At 38.9% G+C, this 6067-nt stretch overlaps 1 protein-coding gene across 1 annotated transcript in view; it reads left to right on the forward strand.

Annotated features, from left to right (window-relative positions):
• The first annotated feature begins 4988 nt into the window (after positions 1-4988).
• Positions 4989-6067, forward strand: part of LOC126397820 (NACHT, LRR and PYD domains-containing protein 12-like) — a 33244-nt gene continuing 32165 nt past the window's right edge. The window contains exon 1 of the mRNA XM_050056786.1: positions 4989-5060. The gene's annotated coding sequence lies outside the window, so the exon portion shown is untranslated. The remainder of the gene's footprint in view (positions 5061-6067) is intronic.

Genomic DNA, 6067 nt, shown 5'->3' on the forward strand with positions numbered 1-6067 from the left:
TCACTTTTGTCTTATCCTATAAATACTTACCACTTAATATCTCTCCTCACCTGTAACTGTGAAGCCTTTTGACCACAAGTGCTGCTGCTGCCTGTGCCCTGTCGTGATCCCTGAAAGCTGCTTTGTCGTCCCTCTTTCTATCACAGAATTACGGATTAAAAAATACATGTGCCAATAAATAGTGAGTGCAAATTGGGGAAAGTGAGTCCAATACTAGCATTAAGCCATCTAGTCAGGTTCACGATGTCCTGATTTCAACCTTCGTTCAAAAGCGGCCATCTTGGACTTTCCAAATTTCAACCACCCACAACCTGTTTTAGCTGGACCCCTCATGATTAATCAAATGGGTCCTGAGTTTAGTAGTTAATAGCAATTTTTAAAGCCAAAGAAACACATGGGACCATTCCCAGTACATTAACAATAGAATCTGATGCTGCACTTGCCTATAATGTGTTTTTTATCAGGTAAATAATTGCTGTATCTATCGTTAATGTATCTCTTATTACTATACTTGGTAACAAGCTACGAAGCTGGCTTCAGAAAAACAACAGCAAAGGTAACCTGAGTGGCTAGTGTTAACCACTGGTTGACATACCTAGCTAATGTTAAACACAATAAGTTATTTGGCAGTTGTCAGTTGAGAATTTGATTGACAGCTAAGATATGGGCACAGACGAACAGTGTCATTCAGCCAGGTGACTCCTTCTATTGATCTGACAGAGCAGAATACTCTGGTAAGACAAAGGGAGGAGGTGTGTGATGAATGATAAAGAAGATAATAAATAAGGACTGCAGAAAATAACAATTGGTCATAATAAAAAAGATGCAGTGTTTTCAGACCTTGAATATTGCAAATAAAACAAGTTCATATTCATCTTTTTTATTTTGACAGTTAATATTTTCTGCAAATAAAAACAGAGAAACTGATAATCTTGCAGTGGTCTCTTAATTTTTTCCGGAGCTGTATATATTATATATATATGTAGGCTATAACCTATGTGTGCGCACACACACACACACACACACACACACACATATTCATTGCATATTAGTACATTGATTGTACAACAGATTGTAGATACATATATATATATATAGTATTTACAAAAAAGACAACAACAACAAAAACTCTATCGCACTCTATCACTGCCTCTGTGCACTGCCTGTTGGCACCTATGTGCTATCGGACTCAAACTTTTTTTGGGGCACTTACTCATGTTGTTCTCTCCTGACTAGATCTTGCTTGTGTTGTATTAACTCTCAGATGTACGTCACTTTGGATAGAAGTGTCTGCTAAATTAAACTGTTGTTGTAACCGAAATTCTACTTGAAACAAAGTGGTGAACTTAGCAGCTTTATGTGATAGTTAACTAACTTCCTAGAAATGTTGCCTTTAGCTAATTTGAATAAATGAATTAACCAGAATGTGAAAGAATACTAATGCTAATAGGACTTGTGTATCTTGAATCTAATGGTCAGTTGTTCTTCTGTTTTTGTGGATTTGTCCACAGCATCTCACCCATTTTCTGGCTAACGAGGAGCCTGCTATTCCTGCAGCAGATACATTCAACTGTCCATGTTGTTCCTTCAGTGCCAGTCTAAATTATTCAGCCCACTACCACCTCAGAAACCATTTAAATGGAGCAGTGCACCATGGAGGTATGGTCTGAATTTACAGTAGGTATCGTTTTATTAAGATAAAACTCTTAAGCATGTGCTTTTGTATGTGCACCATGTGTGATGTGTAATGTGACCTCTATGAGCATTTCCGTGTAGGAAGAGAAAACGGATGGAGGGAAGTGAACAGCAACCCTTCCCGCAAGACACAGTCATTACCACCTCCATCCAACATGAAAGAGGGGACTTGGCAAGCTCTATTGATCAGGTATTTTATTTATGCCTTTACTCACTATATATCTGAACAGGCTATAAACACTTACCATAACAGTGATGATGTTTACTGAATATATTCAGTGCTCACACTTTAAGTGTTCTATAAATGTTTTTCTGTCTTCCAACAGAAAATGTAAAAATTAAATGTTAATTATTGCAGTTGCCAACTTGCCTATTGGAGAAGATTTTTGCAGAAGTCGTCCTTAACGATGGAGATGGGGCTTTATTGACTCTCTCCTTGGTGTGTCACCACTTCAGAGAAGTGGTGGGAACAGGATACTTTAGGAGAAAAGTTCACTTCATGTGGCTTGACAGTAAGATTTAAAAAAGATAAAATGCATGTTATGCTTATAATATAATATAATATTATTTTTTCCAAGTTGGATAAATTTGTCAAATTTGTTTTACAGGTGTTTCAAATTGGAGCAACTTCTCTGCAGTGTACCGGGCAGAGTTTTACAAGATGTATTCCCTTGAAACATGCAGAGAGTGCAGCATGACCTTTAAAAGCTGCATTCCGGGTGAGCAAATTGCTCATGGACATGCGATGACTATTTTTGTTATTACCGTCCACAGATTGCAGTAGAGAAATGTTCCAAAAAAATTTAGTTGTTGCAGATTAGTGATCAGTCCCATTGTATGGGAATCCATAAGGCAGTAATAATAATCTCATGCAGTAGTAAAATATAAATATGGATATTATTAAACACTTATAACCCTTCAAAACTGACCTAAGAAAACATTGCAATTATGAGTAGTGAGATACAAGAGACCTACCAAATAGAACCTTAAGCAATCTAACCCTATGGAGAGGACACTAGCCAGTGGACTATTGGACACAAACATTTTGAGAAAATGTTATCTTGAATGTTGAAAATAAAGTGGGGCCTCAAATAAGTACTGTTTTTATTTAATTATTATTATTTTTTTTTAATTTACCCACAGGCTATTCAGGAAAAGGAAAATGAGGGAAGCTGCAGGGAATCTATTCGGAGAACTCTCACCCAGGCTTCTGCTCAAAGTTCTGCCAGATGTGTGCAGTGAGTAAATTAGCCATAGATTGGTCGGTGAGTATTTTTTTTATCTCGATACAATGTTTAAAGCTCTCTTATTCTTTGTTTTTATTTTTTAGTACTTTTCTTTTGAATGACTTTGAAGACATAATGACTAAAAACTACATAAAGCTGACACCATTTGAACGCTTTTATCTAACCATTTATTAATTGGGGGTTGCCAACAAGCCATCAGTTATATTTCTAACAAATATTTATCAGTCTTCCATTCTATTCATCCAGATTGAGTACATGCCCTCATGACTAAATAAATAACTTTATTTATCATTAACAAACATTCTACTTTTGTGTCCAAGTTGAGTGAAATGTTATGTTTTTCTTCTAGGAATCACAGGTTAGTTGGAGAAGTTGGGTTCGCGTTCTCTACATTTTTGACCTTTTTTATTTGTCAAATAAATTGTTGAAATTAAATTATTCTTGAGTGGTGGTGGTGCTGCCGATGGTGCTGGTGAGAGCATGAGAGGACAGACAATGGGATTCTCCTACCATGTGACAGTGGATGTGGAGGATGTCAACGAGGTTCCAGTCTTTTTTTCCCAGTCAATTTTTTCCTGACCTACTGCTGACTATTGCTTCCAGACTAAGTCTGTTAATTTTTAACAAATCAATAGAGCTACTTTTCCTTTGGTACTTATTTGCATTAGAGTCTCAAAATACACTCCACACAAACAGACACATAGAGTACAGATAAGCAGTTGAATGCTACAGTATGATACATCAAGACATAAGTCATGAAACACAGCATAGGTGAATAAATAGGTCAGAAATATATATTTAAAAAAGAATGTAAAAAAAGATGGTGAAATACTGGATGTCCTCATTAGAAATGTAATTGTAGATAGAGGGCTTGTCAGGAGGTACACTAGTCAGGCAATGTAGCCTACTAAGTTCTGTTAGTAACAATTAGTGAGTAAGAGTAATTAAAATAGTTGCATAATTGCTAATACAACAAATATAAATGTTAATTGAAATCAGTTATGTTCATTGAATGTTTATTAGCCTATCTTTAAGATAGCCTTCAGTCAAAAAGTATACAATTGTTGCTATGGTGAAAAAATGTGCCCTCACATCAATAATCACCTGTCATCACCAAGAGTTGCTACAGATATGATTCTACATTTGTATTTATTTTTAGAACATACATGAAAGCATTTACGTGTGTTCAAATAAACATTTATGTAGCATATAAAAACAAACAAACCATGAAAGCCGAGTTTTCGGTAGGCTACTATGAATGCAGAGTGAACGCCATCTTGGGGAGGTCACTGCCGGCTGCCTAGTGCTGTTGTGTATGGAGATAAGTCTTCAGCAAACTTGGCGTGCTCACTCAAAAGTCTCAAAGTGTAATTGTGTGCCGGTCCAAAAAATTACAGCAAAGCAGAAAAACCCGACAGCACTCACCAATAAGTAGGACTATAATACTAGGCTTACTAACTCTGCACGCTGAATTCCCATACACAACTAGGCAGCCGGCAGTGACCTCTCCAAGATGGCGGCGACGTTGACGCACAGTAGCCACATGATTATCTATGCTTGCACCTTGCCTGCCCACTCATGGTGCATTCGCGACAACTTGGAAAAACGAGCTCTAACTTGTTGAAATAAATTGAATTGCTGTCCAATTCGATTTACAGTATAGAAAAGATCGGGGTACATAGGGGACAAATACAACAGCTGCGGAGGACACATACCCCCTGTTCCCCGCGTCCACTACGCCCCTCTTTTGATTGAATGCACCAACTTTCACAGAGAAAGTCCTCATGCAAGCAGAGCTGGCAAAAGCTGGAGTCACAGATCAGTCCTTGAAATCGGATCAGTCATTGAGATTAATTAATTGAATTGATCAATTAATTGATAATCACAGGTTTTGTTGCTTTACAACAAAACCTGTGATTAATTTTCTTCAACGCGCTGGACTCTTGAGGATCTGAGGTATCAAATACACTTCTGCAAATGATCTGCAGAGGGCAACAATACCACTTTGCTGCGTCGAGTCTGCCCCTAATTGACAGGAGAAGAACAATAGAAATTGTTGGCGCCAAGGTTTGCATAACGGGACAAGAACAAGAAGTAATGAAGATCGAGACGTTTCAGGTAACTTTTTGTATAACGACAACACGTTTGGTGTACAGAAAAGCAGGTTGTGTAAATTCTCCGTTATATAGGCCTATATATATAGATATATATAGATATAGATAGATAGATAGATGTATGTGTGTGTGTGTGTGTGTGTGTGTGTGTATGTGTTACCAACTGTCTCTGTTATCCTGAAAGGTGCACTATTTAACAGTAGGGTGTGTGTGTGTGTGTGTGTGTTACCAACTGTCTCTGTTATCCTGAAAGGTGCACTATTTAACAGTAGGGCGTCATTCGCGTCGGCTGCAGCGACCGACCGCGAGCAGCGCGATGCCAGCGACCAGAGCGTCAAGCTGAAGTTGAGAGAAGCTGAACTTTATGCAAATGAGCAGCGCTGCCGCCGAAGCAGCAGCGAGCAGCAGCCAATTGCAGACCGTGAATATTCTCAAGGCGGGACAGTGAAAGAAAGAAAGAGATGCCTGTGGATATTCTCATTCATCCAGGTCATAGTTATCTCAAGGCAATTGAATCGAACGCAACTGGACTTGGTTTTGCCTAAACCAAGTCCAGTTGCGTTCGATTCAGTTGCCTTGAGAAAAGAAAGAGATCTTGTGCAGCGCAGCTTGAAAGCCCCGCCCCTTGGCAGCCTTCTGCAAGCCCTGCCAGAGCTGCCAGGCAGCGCGATGCCTGCGACCTGAGTGACCGCTGGCGATATTGAATCTTTGGGTGGGAACAAGCATATATGCGTAGACGCCGCATCGAGTGGGTTTGCCCGCTGCTGCGATACGTCAACGTCGCCGCCATATTGGATGTGGCAAGGCTGTGCTGTAAACTAATAGAAGTGAATGGACTTAACTTCATAAAGCGCCTTTCTACAAAGAAATTTACGTTAATGCCTCTCGTTTATTCATTCACACACACACACTAATATACTTGGGAAACAGTTAGGCACCAAAAACAATGTATTTGATCTTCTCAGATGGCTAAGATAAGAACTTTATTGATCCCACACAGGAGTAATTCAC

The sequence above is a fragment of the Epinephelus moara genome, chromosome 11 (assembly GCF_006386435.1).
Source record: "Epinephelus moara isolate mb chromosome 11, YSFRI_EMoa_1.0, whole genome shotgun sequence".
Classification (NCBI taxonomy): domain Eukaryota; kingdom Metazoa; phylum Chordata; class Actinopteri; order Perciformes; family Serranidae; genus Epinephelus; species Epinephelus moara.